Raw genomic sequence first — 14,464 nt, 5'->3', positions numbered from 1 at the left:
ATATTTGTAATCTCTATAGGCATTGTGAATATGGCATTGCTGATACAACTAGGCTGATTTCATATTCCATCCCCAATTCACTCTACATTCCAGCAAACTAATCTACCTGCTGTTCTCTATATGATATTCCACCTCCTAACTCCTGATACTTCAGCAGCATCACCACCCTGACTAAAAATTTCTTGTATTTTTTACTTAATTATATACATTTTGTTTCATCCCAGTAGACTATCCGTTCCTTGGAGGCAGATGTTATTTTGGTTGGTCTTTCCATCCTCAACAAGTAGTAAGTATTTAATAAAGGCGTGTTGAATTGAATTGAAAATGATACTGTTATCACACCATTGTCACTGTGCTTTTATAAGATATGTACACAAATGTTCTATCTAATCTATATCTGAGGGGAGGAGGGACGAGTTGTTTCCATGACAAAAGCTGTTTAGATACAGTGGTATCCTCTACAAGACCTTCACAAGAATCTACTAAAAATGAAAAGCCTCAATATCTAGTCAAACAAATCCTAGGGCTTTACTCCCAAAATAAGTTCAGATGTGTTATCTTGATTTTATGGGTGCTGCAAAGAATGGAATTTCTGTACAATTCAAATATAAGATTTTTTTTGTATTTCTTTACTTAATCTAAATGATTCACAAGTGGATTATAGATCATATGATGAATCTATCTATAGACTCTAGAATCTTTCTACCTAAGAATGTCTCTGAAACCAATTATACAGTTCTCTGGATCAATTCTTCCAGAATGCCTAGAATTGTTTGAACCCTAGATTCCTTTCCCTCTAACCTACAACTGAAAGTGCCTCCCCCATAACAAATTACATTAGAAAGGTTGTCCTCTAATCCTGGTCAACTTTTTTTGCCATGGGTGGGGAACCTATAACCTCAAGGGCACGTGTGGCTCTCTAGGGTCCTCACGTGTGGCCGGCCCTTTGACTAAATCCAAACTTCACAGAACAAATCCCCTTAATAAATGGTTAATACAAAGATGTGTTCTATGAAGTCTGGATTCAGTCAAAGGGCCACACTTGAGGACCTAGAGGGCCACATGTGGCCTCAAGGCTACAGGCTCCCCACCCCTGCATTAGCTATTTCCATGTTCATCAAACAAAACCCTAAGATACAGTGAAAGAAAACAGTATGTAAACATTATTTCCAATGCTGATATCATAAGTACAATCCCAAGAATTGTATCACAGGTAAATAGGAATTTCAAAAGTTCCAATTGTACATTTATTATATGAAAAACAGAATAGGTTGTAGAAGTGGAGAGAAAATATTTGAATGCAACTAAAATGTGGATAAAGAAAAATCAGCATCTTACTCCTGTGTTTCGTGGTAACCAAAGTACTGAATTTAGAGTCAGGAAAACCTGAGTTTGAATCCTACCTCACTTAACCAGCTGTGTGACCCTGGCTCAGTCTCAGTTTCCTAATCTATAAAATGGGGACAACAGCAACACTTACCTCAAAAGTGAAGATCAAGTGGTATAATGTCTAAAAGGCATTTTTCAGGCCTTAAAGTGTGATACAAGTGTGAGGTGTTAATACTAACACACATTGTGGCATGATAATAACCCTGGACTTGCAAAGAATATGCCAACAGGACCTGAAAGTCTTCAACTATATACAAAATGATAGTTTTGAGAGAGCAAGATGTCAATGGGGCAGGGAGGTGTCAGGAAAGGCTTAGTTTATACAACAGAAGCTCCCAAACTTATTTGGCCTAGTAGCCCCCTTAAAAAAAAACTACTGAGTACCTCTTTGAAAAATCTACATTTTTTTTTAACCCTTTAATAGTTTTTTTTTTATTTGAGTCATTTCAAAAAAATATAAAATATTTTTACTTTTTTTGGGTGGGGCAGGGCAATTGGGGTTAAGTGACTTGCCCAAAGTCACACAGCTAGTAAGTGTGTCAAGTGTCTGAGGCCACATTTGAACTTAGGTCCTCCTGACTCCAGGGCCAGTGCTCTATTCACTGTGCCACCCAGCCACCCCCAAAAAATATAAAATATTTTTAAATGATGCATCATTAATTTAATAATTTATTGGAAATTTGTGGGTTTTTTCCTTCATTGAAATCTTAATGATGTATGTAACCATATAGTATTATACTATAAACAAGTCATTACACGCACATATTACTGCCGATGCATGCTGGACTTTGGACAATGTGCAACAGGCTCATCTGCCAGCACTTGCTTGTTAAGACCTCTCAGTGGACTTGACCACTCTTCAGTTATAACTTGCATTTTGTGTGTTTATTTGGAAAATGATGTAATCATTACGACTTTACCTCTGTTACACAACAGATGAAACATGTACAAAAGGTTTTTCAAAATTTTCTTCTCTTCTTATGCTTCCACTACCAGGTCCTTATTTTTATTCAATGCCCCCCAATTGCACCCAAGGCTAATGCTGCCCCTCTCATCATTCCAGCACCCTCCAGAGGTCACTACTGTCCACTTTGGGAGCCTAAGCAAAGTAGAAGGTAGCAGCTGAATTTTAAATTCCAAGACCGTCTGTGCAGAGGAACACAGGCAGAAAGGGACTGCTGGGTTTGGATGAGTATTATCAACTGAAGGAATACGGGAAGGTTTCATGAAAGAAGTGGCCTTTGAGCAGGGTTTTAAAAAATGAGTAGTAATTCAATGTGGGGGGGCGGGGAGGAGGAGAGGGGGCAGGAGTGAGAAGAAGAAGTGAGGGCTGGAGAGAAAGGCATAAGGAACAAACTGTATGAGGAAAATCATGGGAGCACAAGCAGAAAGAACAAGATATGTCCCGAAAACAGAGAAAAGCCTAGTTTGACTAAAACAGTTATTTATAGATAAGTAGTATGACATAAAGCTGGAAAGGAAAGGGTTAACAGTCTATGGAGAACCCTGAATGTCAATCAAAGAAGCCTGAACCATACTTAGAGAATCTTTGAAGATTCCTGAGGAGATGAGTTACATAACCATATCTATGTAGAAAGATTAGTCTAAAGGAATAAAGAAAATGAAGGCAGGAAGATGTGTTAATAGGTCATCACAACTATCCAGTTAGTTAATAATTGGAGCCTGTACCAGAGTAACAGCAGAGGGAACGGAATATATTAGTAAAGCCATTCCCACACTCATTTTATGTTCTATTTCTGCATTGTCCCCCAACTCCACACCAACTCAAGTTCTTTCTTTATTGATGAAAAGACTACTAGAATTCAAAACTGTGCCACTTAAATATGTGCCACCTGACAGGACTTTGTCATTACTATCGCCAGAATGAGAATTATTTTCTAGGGAGAGCAATAAGACCCACATGGTTTCACTGGCTTTACACATGGGCTAGAGGCACCATCTCCTCCACTCTCCCCATATTCCCTATGTTGAAATTCACCTTAAGGGAACCCTCCAGGACTCTATATCCAAAGACTCCCACAAAACTGCCAGGCATCCACACCTGGACAAATAAACTACTGACACTGACTCACATTCTCTCATCTTCCACAGTCACATTAATCATGCACACACACACACACACACACACACACACTATATCTCATCACAGATTCATGCTACTTACTCTTCATTTCCCATACAAGTATCCTATTCCCATTCTCTTTATATATTCAACAACTCTCTTTGTTGTGGCATAACCACTCAGCAGCTCGCTCCCTAACCATGTCCACTCCACTAATTACCTGCATTAGGAGAATCTCCTGGTTCATCCTTCATAGTCCAGGGAGGGACCAGGAATTAATAACTACAAAAAGTCATGAGCCCTCTTAAATCACACCCACAAATGCCCTCCACAGTTTATCACATATCCAATCAGCTGCCAAATCTAATAGTTTCTACTTCCACAATATCACATATCTGTCCCTCTAGTTTCACTCACACACAAAGCTACCACCCTAGTCCAGGCTTTCACCTCTCACCTGGACTACAACAAAAGCTTCCTAATAGATATCCCAAGTTCAAGTCTCTCTCCTCTCCAAACAATCCTTAACATAACTGCCAAATTATTTTTGTATGTCATTCTCCTACTTGATAAACTTCAGTGGCTACCACCCTATTACCCTATATTACCTCCAGGATCAAGTATTATTTACTTGTCTGACATTTAAAGTTCTTTACAACAACCTGACTCAAAACTACTTTTCCATCCTTATTCTAAGTTACTTCCACACACAAGAATACATTGTTATTCTCTCTCCTTTCTCTCTCTCTCTTTCTCTCACATACACCCACACACACATTCACACACACACATGTATACATCCACGCACATTTTCTCCTTTAATAAGGCTATAAAGTCCTGAAGGCCTTAAGGGCTGGGACAATTTTCACCTCTACCTTCATATCTTCAGCATCTCAAAGCATATCTGGCAATATTGCTGGCATTTAACAAATACCTGGTAACTGACTGATAGCAAAGAAGAGGGAACTGGTATATCAATGTGGCCAATTAACTTCATTCAAAGTTTTATTTGATTGAAAGAGTAATGTTTGTGTGTCCACTTGATCATATGCTGCCTTGCATTATGGACCAAATATTTTCTGGGTTAATATTTCATCAACATATAAGCTCTTTGAGGGCAGGTCCTGGATAAATACCTTTTTCTTTTAATATTTCACAGTGGGTTTGCACAATATAGGCAAGAAACATATACTAATTAAAATGCATGTTTGCTTGACCAGTTGACTATGAAGTCAGGAAAAAAAACTGATGAACATAGAAACAAGATAAAGTTTGATATTAAAATTGGAAGGGAGGGTTATAAAAGTTATTCTGATGCCAAGGAAGATTTCTGGTAAGAAAAATCAGGTCAGTATCAGTCAAACAAAATTCTTCCCTACACATCTCTGTGTCCTTGTTCTACAATGAACAGAACCTTGGGTATTCTTTATCCACTGCAGATTAGCAATCAACATTCTAATTAATATATGACCCACATCCATGGGCTTTCAATCCATATTCAGGATCCTCAGGGACAGGAGAATATGTAGAAAGGGATATAAGGACAAATATCAGTAATTGAAACACTGATGCTCCGGCAGCCTTGAATAGAGAATATTTTTTCATAGGAAGTTACAACATCCCTGGACTTTATAGATGACTTAAATTTCTGTCATCCCCCTTAAACACTTCATCATTCAGGAATTACTCTATGTCTAGATGGAAGTATTGTTCAAGAAGCAAGCAAATAAACTCATATTTGCCTAGCAGTGGCCAGAACAGAGATAGAGCAATTCAGACAGTTACCACCCAACATTTAACAATCAATTGATTGATCAATTTACATTATTATGTACCAGGCACTGTGCAATGCACTGGGGATACAAAATGACAGTCCCTACCCTCAAGGAGGTTACAATCTAATGGGAGAAACAACATGCAAATAAATATATACCAAGCAAACCATATACAGGATAAATAGGAAATAATTAACAGAGGAAAGGCACTGGAATTAAGATGGGTTAGGGGAGGTTTCCTGCAGATGGTGTGATGGGAAGAGTTCTAGGCATATGAGATAAGCAGAGAAAATGCCAGGAGCTGAGAGATGGACCATCTAGTTCATGGAATAGCCTTGAGGCCAGTGTCACTAAATAGAATATCTGTTGGGAAGTAAAGTATAAAAAAGACTGGACAGGTAGAAGATCATAAAGGGCTTTGATGCCAAATAGAGAATTGTATGTTTGATCCTAGAGGCAACAGGAAGCCACTGCAGTGTACTGAGTAGGGGTTCACATGATCAGATCTACACTTTAGGAAAATTACTTTAATGACTAAGGATGGCCAGGAGTGGTGAGAGCTTTAAGGCAGGCTGTTGGAATAATCTAGGCATGAGGCAATGAGAAACTGAACTAAAGTGGTAGCAAAGGCAGAGGAGAAAAGACGGCACATTCAAGAGAAGCTGTAAAGACAACTGCTTGTATATGGGGGGTGGGGATGGGGTGGGGTGAGAGATAGTGAGAAATCCGGGATGTCTCCTAGTTGAGAGTCTGAGGGACTGAGAGGATGGTGTTGCCCTCTACAGTAACAGGGAAAGTATTGGGGTGGGAGGGGAGATTTAGGGAGAAGATACAAGTTCCATTTTGGATATATTAAGATGTCTAGTGTATATTCAGTTCAAAGGATGCTGGAGATGGGATACTCGAGTCAGTTGAGAAACTGGGCCAGGATAGGTAGATTTTAAAATCATCAGTATAGAGATGGCAATTAAATCCATGGGAGTTTATGAAATCATCAAGTGAAACAGTATAGAAGGAGAAGAGAAAAGGGCCCAGGACAGAACCTGAGGACACCTATGGTTAGAGGGCATGACTGTCAGCAGAATCTAGCAAGGAAGGAGCAATCATAAAGGAGGAAAACTAGGAGATAATAATGTCCTGAAAAACTAGAGAGAAGAAAGTATCAGGAGAATGATCAATATGTCAGGGACCACAGAGAGGTTAAGGACAATGAAGATTGAGAAAAGGTTATTAAATTCGGCAACTAAGAAATCATTAGTAACTTTGGAGAGAGCAATTTCAGTGGAGTAATAAGGTCATGAAGAGTGATAGGAGAGAAAGCGGAGGCACCCATTGTAGATGGACTCATCCAGGATTGGCCTCAAAGGGCCAAAGAGATATAGAACGACAGCAGAAATGAAAGGATCAAATGAGGGTTTTCTAAGAATAGGGGAGACACGGGCACATTTGTAGCCTATAGGGATAAGCCAGTAAAGGGGGGAATATTGAAAATAAGAGAAAGAGTGGCGATGCTAGAGGAGACAATCTGTTGGAGGAGATAGCATGGAACTTGAACAAGTAGAAGGATTAGCCTTGGTAAGAAGGCCACCTCATCATGTGAAATGAGTGAAGGAGAAGAAAGTGGCAGAAGGTACCTAAGTGATACATGAAGAAGAGGGAAGAAGAGGGAGTTCATGGTGAATAGTCTCAATTTTTTCTGTAAAATATGAGGCAAAGTTCTCAGCTCAGTGGGAGTGGGGAAAGCCATGAGGAATCTGAGGAGGGATGAAAAGGTTTGGAACAGCCATTTTGGAGAGGGGGATAGTGAATCAATAAGGAAGTATATTAGGATTGCCTCGAAGCAGTGAAGGCCCAGTTGAGGTTATGTAAGATAAATCTGACATGTTCCCAGTCAGAATTTTTAGGTGATTTTCTCTCTTCAGCTTTGTTCAGCAGCAAGTATGTAGGAGCAAACGTGAGGCTTGGCTGGGTGAAGATTCAGTATGATAAGGGGGCTAGGTATTCACAAGCAGAGGATAGTGTAGAGTTGAACTTGTTCACCAGGGTCAAGACAGGGAAAAGAAGAAAGAGTTGTTAGTCAGGGGAGGAGACATGGGACAGAACTGAGGGGTTAAGGGATTGAGGGTCATCATGAAGTGTGGACAGAGAGTAGGGTTTTGTAAGAGAAGGAAAAGGGAAAGGTAAAAAGCCAACAGGATATGGTTGGATAAGGGAACTTCAGAATTTATGAACAAAGGCAGCACATTTGTGAGTGACAGCAAGATCAAAAATATGACCATATCTGTGTGTGTTTGAGGTGGGGCAGAGGTGTAGTTCACTGGAAATAAGTAGGTAGAGGAATTAAATGGTTAGGGTTTTTGAGAGACAATCAATATGAGTGCTGAAATCCCTAAATATGAAGGCAGGAGTTGAGAAGAAGAAAAAACTGTGAGCTTGGTAGCAATAGGAGGAGGGAGGACAGGTGTCTGTAAACAAAAGCTACTAAGATTTTGACTGGGTGGTAGATATGAATAGCATAAACCTCAAAGGAAGAGAGATTACTGATGATGGAAGAAAGAAGAGAACTAGAAGTGGAAATGGGGAGCAAGAAGTATTCCAACTCCCCTATCTCAATGAGTGAGCAGGGGGAATGAGTAAAGATGTAGCTAGTATTAGAAAGAGTGGCCAAATAGGCTATGCTATCAGGGGGAAGCTGAGTTTCAGTAAGGGCTAACAGATGAAAGGCATGGGAGAGGAAAAGATTTAAGATGAAGTGAAGTTTGTTGCCTATGGAACAGGCATTCCAGAGGGCACAGTGGAAGGGCTGAGTGGAAACTGTGGGTAGGGTGTTGAGAGGGATGGAATTGGGTGATAGGAGTATGTGGAAAGTCTCTGGGATGTGAAGGTTACAACCTAGTGTGAAAATATGTTCATCTTGAATAGAGGGTGTCACTCCTCTACCCTCAAAGGACAGGCAAAGCAGAAGAGAGGAGGCCTAAAGTTAATGACAAGGTTGCTCTTCCTCATACTGGAGATTCTCCATATCACAGATTGGGCGGTCGGTAGAAGCTGGAAGATGCTTGTGCTGATACAGATGGAAGTGGTTGCTTTGTGACATATGGAAGATGCCCTATTAGCCTTTCCTCAGGAGACATGCTTCACTCAGCAGGAAATGAGGGCTCAAAACACTGGAGTATAATCTGAAGTCTTCTCACCTGAGGAGGCTGAAGTACAAATAACAGATCTGGAGATGGAAAGGACCTCAGAGATTATCTAGTTCAATGCCTTGATATTACATGTAAAGAAATTTGGGCTCATGGAGTTAAATGACTTCCCCAAGGTCATATAAATAGTAGGAGTATTTATAGCCAAGTAGATACAAGAGTAAGTAGAAAAGATAAACCTAAGTACACTGGGTAATCTAAGTACAACACTTTACACTTTTATGAACCCTGGTCAACAGCAGTAATGAAAGGGCAGTGTGGTATAGTAGGAGGACTAGAACTCACTCCAAGGTACCTGGCATCTCTAGATCTCCACTTTGATGCTTATTAGTTATGTAACATTGGGTAGGTCAGTTAATAATGACAACAGCTAGCATTTAGAGAACATCTACTATGTACCAGTCACACAGCTAATTGCTTTACAATTGGAGGGAGGTGCTATTATTATCCCCATTCTACAGAGGAGGAAACTGAAGCAAACTGAGGTTAAATTACTTGCCCAGGGTCATAGTCTCTCTAATCTTGTTTCCTCATCTGTAAATTCAGAATATACCTCACAGGGTTGTTGTGAGGTTTAAGATTCGAGATATCATCTTGTGAAAATTCAACTATACATTTAAAAAGTTAGAAGTTCATATACTTTAGTCAAGGTACTTCACAAGACTCCAACCTACCTTTTTAGTCTCATATTGCAATACTCCCTCTCATTCTACACTGCAGCCAAGCCAAACTATCCATTCTCTTTTCCTGTAAAGGTCTATAAAATTCCTATTTCCTGCTTCCAAACCTTTGTTCACACCATTCTCCAAAAATGGATGAGTTCTCCATCCTTTAAAGCCCAACTAAAATGCTTTTCACCTGCCAGTAATGATCTTTTCCTCATCTAACCTCATGCTATTGGGAGGGGTGGGGGGAAAGGAGTGCAGGAAGCAAGGATAGTGACAGCACTGTTACAACTCCATTCTTTGTACTTTTCTTGTGTGTTTATATTAGAATTTATATTCTAATTTATGTTTCTCTGAATGTAAATGTAATTCCCAGTTCCTTGAGGAGAGGGAATATCTATTTTCCTTCTTTATATCTGGTGCTAATATACTCAACAATATTTGAACTACTCATTTAGCATATTATTTGAATGAAATTCTAAGGTCAATTCTGAACATTTTTTTGATCTTTAAGTTTTTTAACAAATTTATTTGACAGCCCCTAACACTTTGATAGCTCTGCATTTTTAATGGATAAGCCACCAGAAAATTCAGAAAGAAAAGACATAGTAATTACTCTTGTTAATAGGGTACCAAAGAAGTCATCCTGATTTCTAAACCATGAATGTTAGTGCTTGGCACATAGTAAATGCTTAATAAACACTAAAGCTTTTGTCAAACTTAAAAAGCAACTGCTTTTATGGTTGAATGATAGCTACTCAATGCTTTTGACCTACATTTATATCTTCATACTTAATTTTATAACTGATGTGTCAGGCAGTGGTGTTACCACTTAGATGTGTAAGCATTTTACTTAGAGTAATCCAAGGTGCCTTAAATTGAATAGGACACTGTGCTAGAAACAGGGTTCAGTTTGGTTAAATGAAAATAATCTAGCATATTAAGTACATGAAATAGCAACAGAAAAAATATATAGTTGTATATGTAATTTCTAAAAATTATCCTTTAACATATAAAACATACAATAGGAAAAACTGGACCTTGCTTATTGTTTGGGTGATATGAATATTCTAGATCATTTTCTATATCAGCACTACTATTGACTCTTCTATCTACATCTTCTAGTTAAACATTATAGATTTTATTAGTTCTATTCTTAACATCAATTATAATTTTTCTTTAAGCAGAACACCCATTAAAGTTGTCAAGTACCTATGTACATATCCCATTTAATTAAATTTTACTTGTATATGTGCTTCGTTTTCATATCTATAATGTTATTCTGCCTACAAAACAAGATATACAGGACCATTTTACAGATGAAGAAAATGAGGCACATCAAGGTTAAGTAAACTGTTCAAGGTCACATAGTCTAGAACCCATTTCTCTTGACTCAAAGACCAATTTCCTTCTACTAAATTACATGAATCCTAAAAATGAAATCTCTAATTATCCCCTGAATCATCTGATTTATTTCTTCTTATAGTCAAAATAATCAGACTCTCAAGCCTCCGGCCAAGGCATTACAATGCACATAACAATCTCTTAATAAATGGGTTTTTCTCATTCATTTACTCAATAATTGCTGTGATTCTGAAACATACCCACCTGGCCTGGGCTTTTCTAAGTAATGGTACGAAGTTTTGCTTTTTTTCACTATTGGCTGTTATGTTTCATTTATCACAAATAAAAACAGGGTGAGAAAAGGAATTGTAGATGTAGAAGCTAAAAAGACCTTAGAGGTTATCTAAAGCAACCCTTCATTTTATAAATGAAGAGACTGAGGCCCAGAGAGATTAAAAAGTATTTCCCCACACAAGCAATATTGGCAGGGCAGGGATTCAAACCCCGGTCCTTGTATCCTCTACACGGGCACTAGTACTTATTTCTTTATTTCAGCTTCACATCCAGCTTATTTCCACAAAGTATTAAAGGCAGCTTAATGACGCGAACAGTGGCAGCCTAAAATGCATTAGGCACATCGTAATAAGGTGAAAGCAAAATCTGATTTAAAAGCTCCACATTAGGGTGCAGAACAGAAGTGGAAACAAAGACAGAAACATTTAACTATGACTTTTGTGGGGTCTGAATTCTTTTGGGACAACGGACCCGCCCTGGTCCTTTTCTATAGGAATCCGTGGCGACTCTCCTATATCGCCTTTTCTAAACAATTACATCATAGGATTTAGAGCTAGAGGGGGTTTTAAAAGATTACTCCCCTTCAATTTAGAGACCAGAGAACTGAGATTAAATGACTTGCCCAAGGTCGCCCAGGTAATAATGGTGATGACAAAACTTGAATTCAGATCTTCTGATCATCCGCCTTACCAAAAGAGAGACTACTGGAACTTTTTTTCTCACATTTTTCCCCTGCGTGAGCGCGCGTGTGCGTGTGCGCGCCTACAGATAGCATTACCTCCCAAGGAGCACAGATCCCCAAAGGCCCAGGTTCTTTTCGCAAGTAACACCTAATGGGTAGGAAAAGTTGGCAAAACATCCCCCCCCCGCCCCACGTCTAGGAAAAGGGGAGAAGGAAAAACGCTTTAGACCGGACCGAGGTGTATGGAGTTAGTACTTTACGTCCTACTGCAAGTCTCCCTCACTTCCCCCACCCCCACCCCAACCCCCCCAAGGAGAGAAGAAACAGCCAGTGTCGGAAACTCGAGAAAAAGAAAGCGACCAAGGACTACAAAGGCTGACCTTCTCTTCGCAGCCCCGGAGCTCTGGACGCAACCCCACTCCCGCCGAACCTGCGAACCTCGGCTTCGGGGTGGCAAAACCCCGACCTTTTCCTTCCCGGGGCTGAGGCGTAAGCAATTTGCTAAACGGGTCAACGACTCGCTCAGCCCCGGGGAAAAGCCCAGCAGCAGCTTACACCTTCCAGTCCGCAAGCCGGAGCAACTGTTGGAAAGGAACTCTCTTCCGCAGCGGAGGAGAAAACAAAAACCAAAAGACAAAAACGTGTGGCTTGCAGTTTCGAGGTACCAGCTGCGCTGCCTCCTCGCACCCCAGAGCCCGGCCAAGAGGCGTTCTGCCCTAACCGTGAGCTACCTGGGTTTGAGCGTTCGGCTTCCCCCGCCACCGACCCCGTCGGGGAGGAGGCGAAGAAAGACACTTACCAGGCACGCACGCCCCCACCTGAGAGGGGCTTCTCGCCGCCGCAGCTCTTCGCGCAACCTCGCGCGCCGCCCGCCCCGGGGATGGGTGAGCAGCTCGCGCCTCCCCCCGCCCGTCCGCCTTCCGGGCGGGGGAGGGGGGAGCGGCGGAGAGGGGGAAGCTGCGCCCGCTCCTACTCAAGCGAAACAACCCAGCTGGGGCCGCCTCTCCCCGGCCCCACCGAACAGCCCGCCCGCCTGCCCCGCAGCATCCCCGGCCCCCAGCACCCCCGCCGCGCCCTGCCCCACCCACGCCTGCCTATCTGCTTAGCTCTCCCTGCCCCAAGCCTCAACTTCTCCGCCCTTCGCCTGAGCTCTCCGAAATCCAGGGCCAAGTTTCTCCCACCTTGAAAAGTTCGCCGACGGGAGAGAGAAAGCCCTCAAACCAACTTCGGGCGCCCCCTGGCCCCCAACGGTCTGAGGGCAGCTCCGCGGGGAAGCGCGACCTCTCCCGACTCCGCAAGTCGCGACAGTGTCCTCCCCTTCCCTTCGTCAGCCGCGCGGGCCGGCGAGGTTTGTCCGCTGCGCTCCTGTTCCAGCCAGGCACCGAAAAGGAGAAGAGGAGGGGAGGAACGGCGGCGGGCGGGGAAAGGGGTGGGTGGTGGGTGATGTAGATCCCCTCTTGACTACCGGCGGTGTGGTTGTGCAAATAAAACCGCTTCTGGGGATTTCTGAGCTATTTATTTTCCTCTACACGTGAAACAAAGAGTGCTTCACCCCCACAAGTTTGAATGTGATAACTATTACGGTCTATACTGTGATGAATCTGGAGTCATCTAATTTCTGTGCTCCTTAGTCAAGTCCTGCCACAGTCATTTCTTGTAACGATCAAAATCTTCGTTTGATAGGGACAGCACACCTAAAAGTACTTCTTTGTGACGAGGAAACTTCGACTTTTATAATGCCTTCAGGTTTTCAGAATGCATGCTTCAGAATAGCTGTGAAGTGGGTACCACGTGTAACTTAATACCCATATTACAGATGAGGAAATTGAAGCCCAGAGAAGTGACTTGCCCCAGGATCACGTGGCTATTTAAGTGCTAGAACTGGAATCTCAAATCTTTTGATTTCAAGACCAGTGTACTTTTCACTCCACTAGGGTCTTCCTCTTAGCTAAACTTTATACAGTTTAGTATTTTACGTTTACAAAGTACTTTACCTCAGTTACCTCATCTAATAATAATGATAGTAAAAGCCTACGCATAAATAGCAAAGTTTGCAAGCCTCAGTTGCGTCCATTATCTCATTTGACCCTCAGAATAGCTTCTCTAAGGCAAATCCTAGAATTACAATTATCCCCATAGTATGTATCTTTGTAAGGCGACCATGGGCTATGGTAGGGGTGGGAAATGGACACAGGGAATTCGTGTTTAGACTTGGGGACACAGATTCACCATCTTTCTTTACTCATGGATGCCTTCGTGGAGATGGTACACAATTTCTAAAACTTCTGGAAGTAAGAGAGTGGTAACCTGGGTGAAGAGAGCTTTCAGGGAATACCACGAATCCTCAGAAGTGGGCTAGAGGAGATAATGGGACTAAAAAGACATTAAGAAATTGAACCTAATACAAAAGAAAGGGACAGGCTCAAGTACAGGAAGCAAATAAAGTAAAGTGGTCCAATTTGGCTTCTAGAAAACTTTGAAGTAGAGATGAGAAAGCTCTTGAACCTGACTTGAAGTATAATGGAAAACCATAGTCATGTTCTAAATTGGGAGTAGGAGCTATAAGTAATTCATTTGTAAATTTAATGAGTGATATATTGTGAGGAAAGACAAATTTGGTCATTTAAAATAGAGGTCATTTTCTTTAAACTCATCGAATTCTTGAAAAGTCATGTAAATCAAATCTTATGTACTTAAAATATAAATGTATTGATAGTGCTCCTGGTTTAAATGCAAGTCCTTTTGTAATGGAAATAATCCTCCATACATTTTAACTTTTTAAATTTCTGGGGTTTTTTTATTACTTTCTTTAAGTTAGCCAAATCTGTACTATTATAGAATCAGAGAGAGAGGAAAGTCAAAAGTCTCCTAAACCAGCCTGCACCTGAAGAGGAATTCCCCTCTCCCTCTCACATCTCTGCCAAGTGGCCATCCAGGTTTCATTTGAAGACTTATAATGAGAGGCAACCCATCCTGAGATAACTTATTCCACTTCTGGATAGTTTGAGTATAATTTAAGCATCTTCCTT

At 41.2% G+C, this 14,464-nt stretch overlaps 1 protein-coding gene across 13 annotated transcripts in view; it reads right to left on the bottom strand.

Annotated features, from left to right (window-relative positions):
- Window positions 1-12,841, bottom strand: part of PLAGL1 (PLAG1 like zinc finger 1) — a 144,540-nt gene extending 131,699 nt beyond the window's left edge. For 9 of the 13 annotated variants that reach the window (XM_069107450.1, XM_069107451.1, XM_069107460.1 and 6 more), the window contains exon 1: window positions 12,235-12,451. The gene's annotated coding sequence lies outside the window, so the exon portion shown is untranslated. Of the gene's footprint in view, window positions 1-12,234; window positions 12,452-12,616 lie in introns of those variants that run through there. The other 4 variants (XM_069107449.1, XM_069107459.1, XM_069107454.1 and 1 more) reach the window with 2 other exon arrangements.
- Window positions 12,842-14,464: the final 1,623 nt, after the last annotated feature.

Source organism: Petaurus breviceps, unplaced genomic scaffold (genome assembly GCF_028583685.1).
Source record: "Petaurus breviceps papuanus isolate PSGF00001 unplaced genomic scaffold, PetGlider_PUasm1.0 90064, whole genome shotgun sequence".
NCBI classification, from domain to species: domain Eukaryota; kingdom Metazoa; phylum Chordata; class Mammalia; order Diprotodontia; family Petauridae; genus Petaurus; species Petaurus breviceps.
This window is presented reverse-complemented; position numbering and strand designations above follow the sequence as displayed.